This window comes from Oryctolagus cuniculus, chromosome 13, assembly GCF_964237555.1.
Source record: "Oryctolagus cuniculus chromosome 13, mOryCun1.1, whole genome shotgun sequence".
NCBI classification, from domain to species: Eukaryota; Metazoa; Chordata; class Mammalia; order Lagomorpha; family Leporidae; genus Oryctolagus; species Oryctolagus cuniculus.
The window spans coordinates 67,883,813-67,901,433 of NC_091444.1; positions in this window are offsets into that span (position 1 = coordinate 67,883,813).

Below are 17,621 nucleotides of genomic sequence, written 5' to 3' on the forward strand. Positions count from 1 at the left end.
TGTATAACTCCAACTTTCAAGTAAATTAAAAATGTTTTTTAAATGTTCTAGGAAAAGAGATCAAATAATAGAGTTTATGATTACTAGATTTGGCTACTTTTAATCATGGAATAATCTTACTGTAATAGTGCAAGATTTGATGTATGTATATATAGTAGTTACACTGCAAACATTTTGCATCCCTTTTGTGACCTAATTGACAGATATTTAAATTGTGTTGTCTTTCTCTGAAGGGAGGAGAGAACTTCCACTCTGACTACGACCTTGCCTAAATATGATCAAAGTCGGTGAACTCAAAAGGCTTCCATAGCCTTGGCAACTCATGGCAAGAGCCTAGGGTGATTACTGATGCCATAAACAAGAGTATCAATTTGTTAAGTCAACAACAGGAGTCACTGTGCTCTTACTCCTCATGTAGGATCTCTGTCCTTAATGTGCTGTACATTGTGATTTAATGTTATAACTAGTACTCAAACAGTATTTTTCACTTTGTGTTTCTGTGTGGGTGCAAACTGATGAAATCTTTACTTAATATATGCTAAACTGATCTTCTGTATATAAAGAGAATTGAAAATGAATCTTGATGTGAATGGAAGGGGAGAGGGAGAGGGAAAGGGGAGGGTTGCGGGTGGGAGGGAAGTTATGGGGGGGAAAGCCATTGTAATCCATAAGCTGTACTTTGGAAATTTATATTCATTAAATAAAAGTTAAAAAAATAAATAAATTGTGTTGTAATTCTGCTTTGCTGTTTTAATAAAAAGTTGTTTCAGAAAAAAATAAATAAAAAATAACACACACAGGCTGGTGCCGTGGCTCAATAGGCTAATCCTCCGCCTTGCGGCACCAGCACACCAGGTTCTAGTCCCAGTCGGGGTGCTAGATTCTGTCCCGGTTGCCCCTCTTCCAGGCCAGCTCTCTGCTATGGCCCTGGAGTGCAGTGGAGGATGGCCCAAGTGCTTGGCCCTGCACTCGCATGGGAGACCAGGAGAAGCACCTGGCTCCTGGCTTCGGATCAGCACGATGCGCCAGCCGCAGTGCACCGGCCGTGGCGACCATTGGAAGGTGAACAAACAGCAGAAGGAAGACCTTTCTCTCTGTCTCTCTCTCTCACTGTCCATTCTGCCTGTCCAAAAAAAAAAAAAAAAAAAAAAAAAAAAGACACACATACACAAATCAGAGCCATAAGGAAGAAAAAAAAACTGAAGTAAATCTGGGCTACATTTACTTGTTCAGGTTACCATTGTCCATATATTTTAACATTATATATATTCAATAAGAAAGTTGAAGTGCATAGAGAATAATGCTACATAAAAGAAATAAAGGCCTCCTATACCCTTTAATCCTCCTCTTGGAAACTATTTACAGCTCAACTTTTGTTCAACGTGTAGAATCTATCATCCCTAAGAGGCAAAGGAGAGAATTTGAACATCAAAGAAAAACATGGAACAGAAACCATTTTGCACATATTTAAAAACGTACGCACTTATATAGGATGGTATTAATTTTAGTATAGGATATCAGAAGTAAAGAAGTAGAGAGGCTTTTAAGATATTTTTCTATAAAGGATAACAGAGACATAAAGTGATTGTTGGTGATCTGCAGAGGCTTGGGAGTTGCAGTTGTATATTTGTTTACAGGTGAGAAGAAATGAAGCATATATAGGTGATAACATTCGTAATCCAAAGAATAAAGAAGAGAAATCCAAGGTACATGAGAGAGAAGGCTGCAGTACAAGATTCTAGGGTACTGAGAAGAAATGAGCATAAACTGTCATACTTTGTAACTAAAGAAAATCTGTGGTACATGGGTTAAAAGGAAAGAAGAATGGTAGATTTCTTTGGTGGGGAAGTCAAGGATGTTCTCTTAAGACCACTTGTTTTGTCTCAATCAGACTCAAAAGTCATTCATTGAGAGGAAACATCAGTGATGATACACTAATTTTTTTTTTCAAAATTTTTTTAATTGAACAGGAGAGTTACAGGGAGAAAGAGGTAAAGGGAAAGGTCTTTCACCCTCTGGTTCACTCCCCCAAAAGGCCACAAAAGCTGGGGCTGGTCCAGGCCAAAGGCAGGAACCCCAAACTTCATCTGGGTTTCCAATGTGAGTGGCAGGCGCCCAAGTACTGGGGCCATCTTCTGTTGCTTTCATAGATGCATTAACAGGGAGCTGGATTGGAAGCTGAGCATCAAGGACTTGAACCAGAACTCCTTGAAGCATCTGGCATTGCAAACAGTGGCTTAACCCACAGTACCACAATACTGGCCCCAGGTACTAGTTTCAGAAAAGGACAGTGATGGGAAATGGTCTTCTCTGGATAAGAGAAGAAGAGTTATCTGAACAAGGAAATGAGGAAATGATCATGGCAATGAGGCCAGAGCAGAGGGCCTACTGAGATTGGCAGTCTTTAGTGGACATTGGACAATCCTCATGATTTGTGAGCTTTTCCTGAGCCACATTCAGCTGCTCAGGTATAGGGAAAAGAAGACCAGAGATGTATCTCACTGCCATTGTCCAGGCGAGGAGTGGGCAGAAGTAACAGGAGTTGAGGATTTATGCAAAGCAATGACTATAACATTGCTAATTTGACAAGAAGGGAAGTAAGGACACAATGGGGATGGGCTACATGAGTGGTAATAGATTAAAAAAAAAAATAAAGGTGCATCCAAATGCTTGCCAGATGATGAAACCAACCGACTCTGCAAAGGTGCTCAGATGATTGGTTTTATTTCCTCGTCGATCAATTTTACCATCTCCCTGCATGTCCACCTCCCCTCTTCCACATCATTTAGGGGTCACTGGGATTAATACTGAACTAATATCAACTGACACACAGTAATACATTCTCAGACAAAGCTCAATGATCTTACCTGTTTCTTAATCAGATGTTATATGTCCTAATGAATAGAACCTTCCAGACACAAAGGTCTCAAATCTCTAAAGGTAACATTTCAAACATTAATAGTAAGGAACAATCAGGAACAGAATACTCAGCGCATACCAATGTGTTCATTAAATTAATAATGATAATAATAATAATAATAAAAGCATGACAGTACCAGAGAGGAACTTAACCTGGTAAGTTCTGATAGACAGATGGGAATGTCTTTTAGTCCTCAGAGGAAATGTTCAAAGAGATGCAAAGTAAACTTGATCCTTTCACTGGTTGTCCAGTTAAAATTCTAGGAAAAAGCAGCAAATATTTACATATACATATACATAAGTTTTGTTGTGATTTTATTTTAAAGGCAGGAAGAAACACACACACACACACACACACACACACACATACATTTTCCATCCACTGGTTTATCCCTTAAGTGACCTGGGTGGGCCAGGTCAAAGCCAGAATCCAAGATTTGAATCCATTTGGATGACAAGGACTCAAAAACTTGAGCCCCTATATGCTGCCTCCCAAGGTCTGCTGTAGCAAGAACACAGAACTGGGATCGAAGGCAGGACTCAAACCCAGGCACTCTAAGCTGGGATACAGCCATCCCAAGTGATGTCTTAACCTCTATACCAATACTTACCTCTTGTTGCTCTTTTGTAAACAGGGACCGGTTTGTACAAAATGTTAACAATTTCTTGTCCCTTAAAATAAGTCTTAAAGATCTTTCCATGACAATATAAGAAAACCTACTTTGTCCTTTTAATTTTGCATAGAATTGCCTTATATTGATTTTCCATCATTTTAAAATCAATTCCCCATAAGAAGATACTTAAGTTGCTAATAGCACTGCATACATAACTTTTTAAACTTTGACAACTAGATAACATAAGGTAGTTTTGTATTTTTATTTCAATTTTTTAAAGATTTATTTTATTCATTTGAAAAACAGAGTTACATACAGAGGTAGAGACAGAGAGGTCGGTCTTCCATCCTCTGGTTCACTCTCCAGATAGCCGCAATGGCTGGAACTGCGCTGATCCGAAGCCAAGAGCCAGGAGCCAGGAACTTCTTCTGGGATTCCATCATGAGGGCAGGGTCCCAAGGACTTGGTCCATCTTCAACTGCTTTCCCAGGCCATAGCAGAGAGCCGGATCAGAAGAGGAGCAGCTGGGACTAGAACCAGCACCCATATGGTATGCTGGCACTGCAGACCAGGGCTTTAATTCACTGCACCACAGCACCAGTACTTTTTTAAAGATTTACTTTCATTTATTTGAAAGACAGAGAAGTGGAAACAGAGAGAGAGAGAAGTCTTCTATTTACTGATTCACTCCCCAAATGGCCACAAAGGATGGAGATAAGCCCACTCGAAGCCAGGAGCCAGGAGCTTCTTCCAAGTCTCCCATGTGGATGCAGGGACCCAAGGACTTGGGGCATCCTCAGCTGCTTTCTCAGGTACATTAGCAGGGAGCTGGATCAGAAGTGAAGCAGCCAGGACTTGAACCGATGCCATACGGGATGCCAGCACTACAGGTAGGGCTTTAACCCACTGTGCCACAACGCTGGCACTGACAATATAATTAGCAAGCAAATAGTACAGAAAATCCTCAGATTACTCCAGTACTCAGAGGTAATGATAAATTGAAAATAAGGTCTATTCTAATACACAAAATCATAAAGACCCTCATTGTGGCCTAAAGTTTTGCATATGTTCACTCCTTGGCATTGGAAGTGGCAAACTTCTAGGTATCTCTTAATCTTATTTCCTTGTAGCAATATACTCATGCTTAAGATTCTATGTCATTTCGATTTAGGAGTCTCAATCAGTTTGCTTAGGAATGGGCACTGGAACAGCTGTGAATGTTTTACAAAAGGCATTATTGAGGTGTATTCATAATCCACAAAAATAGAATCAGCAGAAAGAGCTTTGTCTGTTGTGTTCGTTGCTAAAGAAATATTCACCCTTGACATATCTTCAGTACATAATTTAAAAAATACGTAAACACAGTAGACATATTAGGAATAGCAAAGTTTCTGTATAGATGTCATTGTTCTGTAATTAGAAGTGGGAAGTGGGTGAGGGATCCATGCAAGGATTTCAAGATCCTCAAGCAAGAGGGGTTGCATCAGAAGTGCAAGTAATGACATCATCTTGCTGTCTCCTGTGCCAGACATGAATTGCAGTAGGAGCAGAAATTGAGCCAGGACAAGCCTTCAGAACTTTGAGTGTCTGTTCTCTTACAAAAATGATCTCCAAATTATCTGGGAGGCATGGAAAAAACAAGGTATCATTTTTAGGCATAAACAAAATGAAAATCTCCCAGGTGATTCCAGAGAACTGGTATCTGAGACTTTAAAAAAGGACTCCTGAATATATCCATCCCTCTTTGTGTTGCTGGACAAAATAATTGACCCAAACTGTCCTGCATCGTACATGGGGCAACAGCATCATGGGGGTGTGTGGACTTAAAGGGTGCTCCAGAAATACTGAGTCACCACAAATCACAGATAGCTCTCCACTGATTACAGCTTCTCTCCCAAAACTCATTATATCCACTATTCACTGAATTCCAATCACGTAGGGTCATTTGTACTTGACTGCTTCTTATAATCCACTTAGTAACTCCAAGAAAAGCAGTGTCAATGTGCCTACTTTGCAAAGCTCACTTAGAGACCTAGCTTCCAATGCAAAATACTGCCATCTCTGAATTACTCACCCCAAAATTTACATTCAACACAGAAGTCAGATGATCTGAATTCATTTCCTGACCTCAATGGCAAATCATTAACTGTCCCTTATTTCCATCTGTAGTCTAAGCCAAAACCTATCATTCCTTCATGTGGAATACTGTGAGAATAAAAAATATAATCTTTAAGAGAAAACCACCATTCAGCTTCAACTAGTATCTACTGAGGTTTCATCTCCATGCCAGCCAGTCTGTTACCTATTTTATTTGCATTTTTCCTATTTTATACTCACTATAACCCTGTTAGGTAGACATTATTAGCTACATCCCATCAGCAAATACAAGGCACCAGAACAGCTGAGTGACTCTTCTCAGCACAACTAATCATAAGTAGATCAAAGATTCAAATTCCAATGCAGTGCTTTTTACATCTTATTTCTATCATTTGAAAGTAAAACCTGGCTGAACGTGAATTATGTTAGTGAAAATTCCTGACCTGGATTTTTGAAAGGGTATTCCATTAGTGCACAACCCCTGAGATATGGTAAGGTTGCAGGAAGCACACAATATTTAGTATATGTAACAAACTACCTTTCTGAAACCTGAAAAGCTAAGAATTTCAATAATATCCAGCTCTGAATAGTTTGGCCAATTATCGTGCACCTGTACGAGTAGACAAATACACTTTATGTAAAACAGAATTAAAAGATAAATTTACTTTGTTGTAAAAAATTTTAAGGTCATGCTGAAACATTTAAACATTATGATACAAAAAGCCCAATTAGTAACTTCACATATTAAATCTATTATTTTGTAGAATTTTTTCAATAAAATATGGGGTACTTTATGGAAAATGTCAACAATTAATATTTAATAATAATTCATACTTGAGGAATATTACTTTACAGAACAACTAAAAATAGCAAGAACACATTTATAATTAAAATCCCAGAAAGAAGGGAATACAGAGGATGTGACAGAAAAGACATTTGAAGAAATAAAGGTTAACCCCTTTCCAAATAGAATGGAAACTCTCAAGCTGCAGGTCTGGAAAGCTCAAAGACACTGAATAATGTTACACAGGGGAAATGCCATACTAAAATTGCTGAAAAACAACTTAGCAAAACCTTAAAAGTGCCCAGAGGGAAAAAAGAGGCATGTGCCATAGTGAGGAGCCCTGTAAAACTGAGGCCAAGTTCTAATCAAAGCATTGCATCAAGAAGTCAGTGCAATAACATTTAAAGTGCTGAAAGAACAAAAACCTCTCAGCCTAGAGTCTGTATCCAGTCACAGTGTTCTTAACAAGTAAGTGGAAAATAAAGGCATTGTTTGATCTGTGTGAAAGCTACAAAAATCTTGCTGAAAATATGTATTATGCAAAGACTATGCATGGTTTTCAAAAACTGAAAAGGTGTATCAGCAGAATGACCATAACAGATTAACAAGAAAATGATATGAGTGTCTTAACAGATGGATGAAAACATTTGACAAAATATGACATCCGTGAATGACAAAATACTGCAGCAAACTGGGAACAGAAAGAAGCGTCCTCATTCTAGAGATGTCGATGTAAAGCTTCCTGATAGTCACCACACTTGATGACGAGATAGTGAACATGCTCCCTGTGAGTCTGAGAATGAGGCAATCACGTATGTGCTCCACTTTGTAAACTTGTCCATTCTATCAGGTAATTTAGTTAGTGCAGTGAGACAAATAAGAGACAAGAAAGTAAAGAAAGAAAAAGGTCTTTATAAGCCATTACATAATTGTGTAGATAAAAAGAATTTAAGAAATTATATATCAACGTATAAAAATCAACAAATGAACATACCAAGGTTACACATGATGATGTACACCAAAATCAATTGTATTTTTATCTATAGTTTAAAAACTGGAAATAAAGGTGCTGGCACTGTGGCTCAGCAGGTAAAGATGCCACCTGCAGTGCCAACATCCCACACAAACAGTGGTTCGAGTCCCGGCTGCTGCACTTCTGATCCAGCTCTCTGCTAGGGTCACAGAAACCAGTAGAAGATGGCCCAAGTCCTTGGGCCCCTGTACTCCCACAAGAGATGTGGAAGAAACTCCATGCTCTTGGCTTCTGATCAGCCCAGCTCCAGCCATCGAGGCCATCTGAGGCCACTGGGGAGTGACCCAACAGATGGAAGACCTCTCTTTCTCTTTCTGACTCTGCCTCTCCAAAACTCTGCATTTCAAATAAATAAATAAATCTTTTAATAATGAAAATGAATTTAAAATTAATATTATTAAAAATGCCAAGGTGGCGCTCCCATATAGGGGCTGGTTCTAGTCCCGCTGCTCCTCTTCTGATCTAGCTCTCTACTGTGGCCCGGGAAAGCAGTGGAAGATGGTCCTAGTCTTTGGGCCCCTGCACCCATGTGAGAGACCTGGAAGAAGCTCCTGGCTCCTAACTTTGGATCGGCTCAGCTCAAGCTGACGCAGCCATCTGGGGAGTGAACCAGCAGATGGAAGACCTCTCTTTCTGTCTCTGCCTCTCTCTGTAACACTCAAATAAACAAAATAAATTTTTTCAAAAAATGCCATAAAGTAAAAAATATTCAGGAGTAAATTAATGAAAAATGATAATATATTCCTGGAAAAACTAAAGGCTTTTGAATAACAGAGAAATAAGGACTAGTAGACCTAAATTATTAACATATATTTTGCCGAAATAGATCACTGGATTCATTTTATCCAATGGATGCCCCCAAAAGGCATTTGAAAAATTAATAAATAATCCTAAATTTAATATGTAAGAGCCAAGGACCTAGAATCTTCAGAGTAATTAGGAAAGGAAGAAAAATGATGGACAACTTATACAAACTTATACAACCTCTATATTTTAAAGAAACAATGGTTCAAAATATAGTAAATTTGGTGGAAACGACAACAACCTAGAGGCAGAATGAAAAAAAAAAACTCAGCAATATCAAACAAGAATCTGCAAAACACAAATGTCTATGAGTAAAAATCAGAAATAAAGAGAAAATCTTAATATCAAACAAAGGAAAATGAACACTGTATACAAAAAAAAAAAAAAAGCAAAAAAAAAAAAAAGCTACTCTCCAAAGGTTCGTATCCAGTGAACAAAAGAGCAACATATTTAAATTGATGAAGGAAAATCTTTCAACCTAACATTATAAGCCACTGGCAATATCCTTTTAAACATGCCAGGAATAGAAGGCAAAGAACCTCAGCATTTCTCCAAATGGCTAATAAGCACACACAAAGATTCTCAGCATCAGCAGTTCTGTGGGGAACCACAGGGGATATCACCTCACACTCATCAGGATGGCCCACAGCAACAGAACAAAACGCAGTAAGTACTGCAGAGAATGCCGCGAAGTTGGAACAGTTGCAGGCTATTGCTGGGAATGTAGAATGGTTCAGCAACTATGGAAAACAGAAGTCCCTCAAGAAATTCAAAATAAAATGATCACATGACCTAACTATAACACCTTCTGGTATTCAGTGAAAACTAATTAAAACGGGGATCACAAAGATATTTGTACATCCATACTTATCACAGCATGAATCACGGAGCCAACAGGTAGATGCAACTCAGATGCCCAATGTCAGATGAACAGCATAAGAAAATGTGATATATATATAATACAACATTACACAGCCATAAAAAAGGGCATTTTGTCACAGGCTGCAACATGAATGGGGCTTAAATGCATTATGCTAATCACCCAAGGAGAAACAGAAAATTGTACTACGCTATCTGTATCGAGTATCTAAAGTGGTCAACCTCTTAACAAACACGAAGTAGAAATGTGAGGACCAAGGGCTGGAAGGATGAGAGGGAGTTACTGTCTACTGGCTGTACACTTGCATATGATATTGCAATATTAGTGCGAGATGAAAAAGGTCTAAAGAGTTGGTGCACAAAATAACACAACACTACTGAGCTGTACACTTAAAAATGGTTAAGATGGCAAGTTCAATGTCATGTTTTTGACTATACCAAAATAAAGCGAAACACTGACAGAAATATACATTCTGAGAGAGATGAAAATTAACCTTCTTAGCAGCATACATTAGTTCTTAATGAAGAGTTATAAAACCAAGTGTAGAAACAGATGAAGTATATTTTATCAATTAATGTTTGACAAAAGAGGAATTCTAACTCAGTGGAAAATTGTGAATAATTTAACAAATGGGATTGGAACCAGCTTTTCAACTGGAGGAAAATGAAAGACAACCCATTCTCGCAATATATATGTAAATAAAATTCAGAGGAAGAAAATACTGCAGTATAAAATATAAAACAATTAAATTCCGGCACAATAAATAGAGTTTCTTTATCATGGAAAGAAACCCTGTCACATTAGAAGAAAAAATTATTTGAGCAATAATTCTTTTTTATTGTGCCACAGAAGGTACCACAGCCTATCAGATGAACAAGAATCTGAAAACAACACAATGCAAACACAAGATCTGAACATAATATAATATTCATCACTGTGCTGGAAGGTACCATGAGTTCGCAGAAATACCGAGGCAGAAAGGAACGACCCTGTAGAAAGTTACACTAACACGGCGCCAACGCAGAGCTCTCAGCCAAAGAACAAAACAGACGAGAAACCAACGCCCCCCGCTAGCAGTCCTAAGAGCAGGGACACCTGAGTCTCCCGTGAGATGCCCTCTTATTCGCAGAGACAGAAACGAAGCACGTCTTACCAGGAGCACCGAGGGAAGGCCGCGAGGAGCGGCTGGTCAGGGAAATGGCGGCGCCCGCTCACTGCGCCTGCGCTGGGCCCGTGTGGGAGGCCGAGCGCCCACCGCCCGCCTCGGCCGCCACAGAACGTCCTCGCTGCCCCCAGGCTGCCACGCTCCAGAGGGCTGTGTTGTCTGGCGTCGCTGAGGGAGACGTGGAAGCGCCCGGAGAAACGTCTTTGCCCCTTGAGCCAGAGCGGAAAAGACCACGGACACCGTTGCCGCCTGAGCTGCCAGGGCAGACAGCGAAGGGTGGTCGGGGCCAGGGTCAGCGTGGGCTCTGCTCCTTCGGGCCGCGCACTGCGGCCAACAGATGCAGGCGTGGACGCGGACCCAGTCAAGGCCGGGCCTTGCGCCCAGTGCTTGAGCGCCCCCGTGCTCGAGCGTTGCCCGCGCCCTGCGCCTTCGAGCCGCACACTGCGGCCAACAAATGCAGGCGTGGACTCGGACCCAGTCGAGGCCCGGCCTTGCGCCCAGTGCTTGAGCGGCTGCCCGCGGGGTCCTGGCTGTTGCCCCGAGGCGGCCATCGAGTCCGCTCAGAGGACCGCACAAACAGGGACTCGCACGCCCTCCTCACGACGGGAGGAGGAGACCCGGAGACTGGGCCCGGCGGTGCGAGGGCGCCTCCCTTGGCGGAAGCCGGAGAGCATCTGCCCCAGCGGCGGGGCTCAAGTCCAGTGCAAGATGGCTCCTGCAGCTTTGAGGACGCCTGTCAGCGACGAGCGACGGAGGACGGCCAGGGCACAGCGAGGGAAACGCCCTCAGAAGAGAGCCCGACGGGCTTTGGCAGCGGCACTCCCTGGAAGCCTCGTGACATGGAAGTGGTGGGCAGGCAGACCCGGAGTCCCGCGCCCTCGCCACGTCGTCAGGGGCACGAGGCGCCTGTGGCCTGGGCAGAGCCGCGTGGGGGCAATGGCCCACAGCTTCTCCAGCGGCTCGGCGGCCATCTTCGTCTGAGCGGGGCTTCACAGAAACAGCCGATGCCCAGCTGTGCGAAGACGCCGGGGAAGCCCGCCCTGTAGTGTGGCCGAGAGGGAAACTGAAAGTGCAGAGCCCACTCCAGAGGGGCCTCGTCGGGAAGAGCCAACAGCTATGAGGGAAGGGCGATGATCAGCCAGCCCTCCGATGGGGCAGTCTGAGGCCAGCCCCGGCTCACTTCCAGAATTCCTGGCTGCTGAGCGGTCCTGACCTCATCGCTGCCTGCCCACACTGGCAGACGTGGTGGAGGTAAAGAAGTTTATAGTCACCTGAAGGGGGGTGTAATAAAGCCCAGGCTTTTTGTTTCCTGAAAGGCCCATGAAAGCAGGTAACTTCTATTTGCCTTCCTCTCACCTTTAGCAAACAGCGTGTATTGCGCCTTTTGGTGACACTCTTGGTTGTGCCAGGCACTTACAAGACTAGGAAGACATGGTTCTTCCTGTTGTGACTGGTTAAGGGGCAGATCTAGGGAACTATATGACTGTTTGCATGAGGTGTTGAGATAGTGCATGTGAAATAGCTGGGATCTGTCTCCCACACAGTATGTAATGGGAAATGAGATGTTGTAATAACAAGTATCCCAAAATCTTCAGTCTGAGTTATTTTCTCCAGTGTCCACTTTAGGAGGAATACATTCTGGATTTCTGTTTTTCCCTGCCATCCTTTTTGGACCAGGATCTTGAATAGGCAGCTTAACATAGAAATACTATTTTACCTGAAAGCATACTGGTTTGAAACAGTCATTCTAAAAATTTAACATGTGCCAAAATAAACTGGAGACTTTGGTAAACAGATCATTAAGCCCTCACCCAGAATTTCTGATTCTACTATAAGGTTCAAGAAATGGTATTTTTATGTGTTCTCTGTTGCTGCTGATGCTGTGGGTTGAGGCATTACTCTGAGAGGAAAGCCAGTTTAGGCCATAACACATGGATTGATCCATCTACATCCAAACCTTGGCTTCAGACTCAAAATGGGAATGACTCCTGGTAAATTATATCACTTCAGTTACCTAGGATACGGGAGTGATTACACTTCTCCCTTCTTAGGTTTGTTGGAAATATTAAATGACAGTGCTTCCCAATTGAAAGGCAGATCTAAAAGCTTCTAATTTCATGTTTTTTTAAAAAGATTTATTCATTTATTTGAAAGTCAGAGTTACACAGAGACAGAGAAGGAGAGGCAGAGAGAGGTCTTCCATCTGCTGGTTCACTCCCCAGTTGGCTGCAATGGCTGGAGCCATTGAATCCTATTGCAAGAGTATCTACCACTTTTATTTATCAACAGGTAAAACAAATATTTATTGAGTACCAGTTGAGTCTAAACCACTTTTCAAGATGTCCTAGATACTATAACAAAGAAGGTAAAGTTGTGTCTTGATGAGGTTTTGATCCAGTGGATATACAGCTCCATAGTGTATTAAAAAGTTATGTAGAAGACACTGTAGAATTCTAAAGTGAAAAAGTCATTTTGAATCGGGGAATTTTGAACCTAGAAGTTTTGAGTCTAGGAACATAAGAAAGTAGCAGATGTGGGTATATTTGATCTATGTCATAGAGAATTAATTAAAGTATTATAGGAGAGGAACCATAAGTGTGCCCGAAGAGAGACCAGTGCTGATACGCTTGTATAAGGAGGCACAGAAAATAAAGTATATGAAGCATTTAAGTACCCATCAAATGGGTATAAATCTGGGGGTCTGAGTAAGTACCTGATGAAAACTGGAGGCAGATATTGATATAGTATGTCATTCCTTGTATCTCCGTGATTGAAATGATTTGAACTCTGGTTGGTCTGGTTTAGAAATGAAACCTACTCACTCCCAGTTGGGTTAAGGGAACATGGCCATAATCATTCATGTCAGTATTCTCCATGTGTGCTTTTTTCCTGCAGAGACAGAATTGAATGGTTGTAACAAAGACCATAGGCCGGCCGGCACTGCGGCTCACTAGGCTAATCCTCTGCCTTGCGGCGCTGGTACACCGGGTTCTAGTCCCGGTCGGGGCACCGGATTCTGTCCCAGTTGCCCCTCTTCCAGGCCAGCTCTCTGCTTGGCCAGGAAGTGCAGTGGAGGATAGCCCAAGTGCTTGGGCCCTGCACCCCATGGGAGACCAGGATAAGTACCTGGCTCCTGCCTTGGGATCGGCGCAGTGCGCCGGCCGCAGCGGCCATTGGAGGGTGAACCAACGGCAAAGGAAGACCTTTCTCTCTCTCTCTCTCTCTCTGTCCATTCTGCCTGTCAAAACACACACACACACACACACACACACACACAAAGGCCATAGGCCCCTCAAGTTCCAAACTATTTCTTTCCTGAAGTTATACAGAAACAGCAACAAATGCTTTGACCCCAGTTCTAGACTAATGCAGTAGGAAGCACCAGTCTCATGGTTGTTTGTTATGCACAGATGGCAAGATAAGGAACTCACATGCTTAAGTGAATCTGCTGTGGTAAAAACAAACAAAAACCCACAATAGGTCAGTGGATCTGGACAATGGGCTTTGTCAATTGATGTATATTCCTGTGGAGCTTTCATTGGTATCCCTGTAGACAATAGCACCTTAGCTAAAAACCTCACTTTGATGAGTAAAGATGTATTAAAGACTTTTATGCAGGAGGTTAGCATCAGATGTGTATTTTGGAAAGGACCAATAAGGTCAAATAGAAGCTCTTCCTTTTCCCACCTCATCTCTTCTGGAACACTATAGGGGAGAATAGAGGGCATGTGTGGAGCTTTGGTGTTGGCATCTTCTTTTAAAAAAAAAACTTATTTATTTGAAAGGTAAAGTTAGGCCGGCGCTGTGGCTCACTTGGCTAATCCTCCACCTGCGGCACCAGCACCCCAGGTTATAGTCCCAGTCAGGGCACCGGATTCTGTCCTGGTTGCTCCTCTTCCAGTCCAGCTCTCTGCTGTGGTCCGGGAAGGCAGTGGAGGATGGCCCAAGTACTTGGTCCCTGCACCCGCATGGGAGACCAGGAGGAAGAACCTGACTCCTGGCTTCAGATCAGCACAGCACGCTGGCTATAGTGGCCATTTGGGGGGTGAACTAATGGAAAAGGAAGACCTTTCTCTCTGTCTCTCTCTCTCACTAACTCTGCCTGTCAAAAAAAATAAAATAATAAAAATAAATGAAAGGTACAGTTAGAGAGAGAGAGAAGGAAAGAAAAAAGGGGAGAGACCTTCCATTCACTGGTTCACTCCCCAAATGGCTGCAACAGCCAAGGCTGTGCCAAGCCGAAGCCAGGAGCTTCACCCAAGTCATCCATGTGGGTGCATGGGCCCAGGGATTTGGGCCATCTTCTGCTGCTTTCCCAGTGCATGAGCAGGGAGCTCGATCAGAAGTTGAGCAGCTGGGACTCAAACCAGCACCCATATGGGGTGCTGGCACTGTGGGCTGAGGCTTAAACTGCTGTCTCACAGCATTAACCCAAAAATTGGTTTCTTGAGAAGACAAACAAAACACATAAACCTCTAGCCAGACTAACAGAGAAAAAAAATTCTCAAATAAAATCAGAGATGAAAAAGGAGACATTATGACCAACACCACTGAAATACAAAGGATTATAAAAAACTGTGAAGAACTATATGCTAATAAACAATAAGACTCAAGCAATAATCAAAAGTCTTCCATCAAGAACAGGTCATCAAAGAAGGAGGTACCTTTCTCTGAAGGGAGGAGAGAACTTCCACTTTGACTATGACCTTGTCTAAATATGATCAGAGTCAGCGAACTCAAAAGGCTTCCATAGTCTTGGCAACTCATGACAAGAGCCTAGGGTGATTACTGACACCATAAACAAGAGTGTCAACAACAGGAGTCACTGTGCACTAACTCCTCACGTAGGATCTCTGTCCTTAATGTGCTGTACATTGTGATTTAATGCTATAACTAGTACTCAAACAATATTTTTCACTTTGTGTTTCTGTGTGGGTGCAAACTGATGAAATCTTTACTTAATATATGCTAAACTGATCTTCTGTATATAAAGAGAATTGAAAATGAATCTTGATGTGAATGGAATGGGAGAGGGAGCGGGAGAGGGGAGGGTTGTGGGTGGGAGGGAAGTTATGGGGGGAGGGGACCATTGTAATCCATAAGCTGTACTTTGGAAATTTATATTCATTAAATAAAAGTACAAAAAAAGTCTTCCATCAAGGAAAAGTCCAGGACCTGATGGCTTTACTACTGGATTCCACAAAACATTCAAAGAGGAACTAACTCCAATACTTTTCAAACTATTTCAGGGTATTCAACAGCATGGAACTTTGCCAAATTCTTTTTATGAGGCCAGCATCACTTTGATACTAAAGGTGAAGTAAGACACAACACAGAAAGAAAGCTACAGACCTGCATCCTTAATGTACACAGATGCAAAGATTCTCAACAAAATATTAGAAAAGCAAATGCAAAACTACATTGAAAAAATCATATATCACGATCAAGTGGGATCTATCCTGTGAACCTAAAGGGGGGAGGGTCAACATTCACAAATCAATAAACACCATAAATCACATCAATGGAATGAAGAACAAAAACCATATGGTCATCTCAATAGACAGAGAGCAGATGCTAAGATTCAACACCTCTTTGTGATTAAAAAAAAAACTTCAAAAATTAGATATTGAAGGAACAGACTTCAAAAAAGGCTAAATATGACAAGCCAACAGCCAATATCATACTGAATGGAGAAACAAAAAGGCACTTTCCCACTTCCCCTCTGATCTAGAACAAGACATGGACATCCATTTTCACCACTATTATTCAGTATTGTACTGGAAGTTTTAGCAGGAGCAACTAGGAAGTAGAAGGAAAGGGAGACGGGGGAGGGCAGCATTGTCGTGTAGTAGGTATAGGCACCTGCACAATGCCAGCATGCTACATGGGCACCATTTAAAGTCCCAGGTGCTCTACTTCCAATTCAGTTCCCTGATAATGGCTTTGTAAAAGCAGCAGATGATGGTCCAGGTGCTTGGGATCCCCCACCCATATGGGAGATCTGGAAGAGGCTCCTGGCCTTGCCCTGACCCAGATACACCCATGGTTATCTCAGGGGTGAACCAGTGGATGGAAGAGCTCTCTCTCTGTGTCTCTCCCTCTCTATATATAACTTTGAAATAAATAAATCAACCTTTAAAAACAAATAAAGGGCATCAAAATTGGAAAAGCGAAAGTCAAATTATCCAGATTTCCAAATAACATGATGCGCTACATGGAAGAACCCAAACAACCCACCAAAAAGCTGTTAGAATTGACAGACCAACTCAGTAAAGTTGCAGGTTACAAAATAAACATACAGAAACAATAGCTTTTTATGTGCTAATGATGAACTCACCAAAACAGAAAGCAACAAATAAATCCCATTCATAATATTCCTAGAGAAATCAATTATTTAGGAATAAATTTGATCAAAGAAGTGAAACCTTTCTACAGCAACGTTATCAAACATTGATGAAAGGAATCATAATGGACACCAAAGCAGAGAAAGATTTTCCTTGCTCGTAGACTGGAATTATCAATGTCACTAGAAAGTCTATATTATGTAAAGCAATCTACAGACTCTGTGCAATCTCTAGCAAAATAACTATGCTATTCCTTAGAGAATTAGAGAAAACAATCTTAAAATTCATATGGAATCACAGAAGACCCAGAATAGCCAAGGTGATCCTGAGCAAGAAAAACTGAGCTGGGCGTGTCACAATATCTAACTTCAAAACATACCACAGGGGCCAGTGCTGTTTCATATCGAGTAAAGCAGCAGCCTGCAGTACTGGATCCCATACAGGCGCCAGTTCGAGTCGCAGCCACTCTTCTTCCAATCCAGCACTCTGCTGTGGCCTGGGAAAACAGTAGAAGATGGCCCAAGTGCTTGGGCCCCTGCACCCGCATGGGAGACCGGGAAGAAGCTTCTGGCTTTGGATCTGCCCAGCTCTGGCCATTGTGGTCATTTGGGGAGTGAACCAGAGGATAGAGGGCCTTTCTCTGTCTCCCTCTCTCTGTAGTTCTGCCTCTCAAATAAATAAAGCTTTGAAATAAAAAATTAAGTCAATAAAAATTTGTGATAAAGAAACTTACAACTCCCTCATCCCACAAACTTTTCAAATACCCACATGTCACTCCAAATACTACTTTAAGTAACTGAAAGAAAAGCTCCCACACAGTAGATAAAACTTCTTCCAAAGCCAAGAAATGCTTCTTGAATGATCAACAGTCTTCTGCCTCAATTTAGTTTTCAACAAGGTGATCACAAGCCACAAAAATATTTTGTTGCCAGATCACCTAAGTTCTCCAATTTCTCCATTGCTTCATCAACCCAGTTTTCT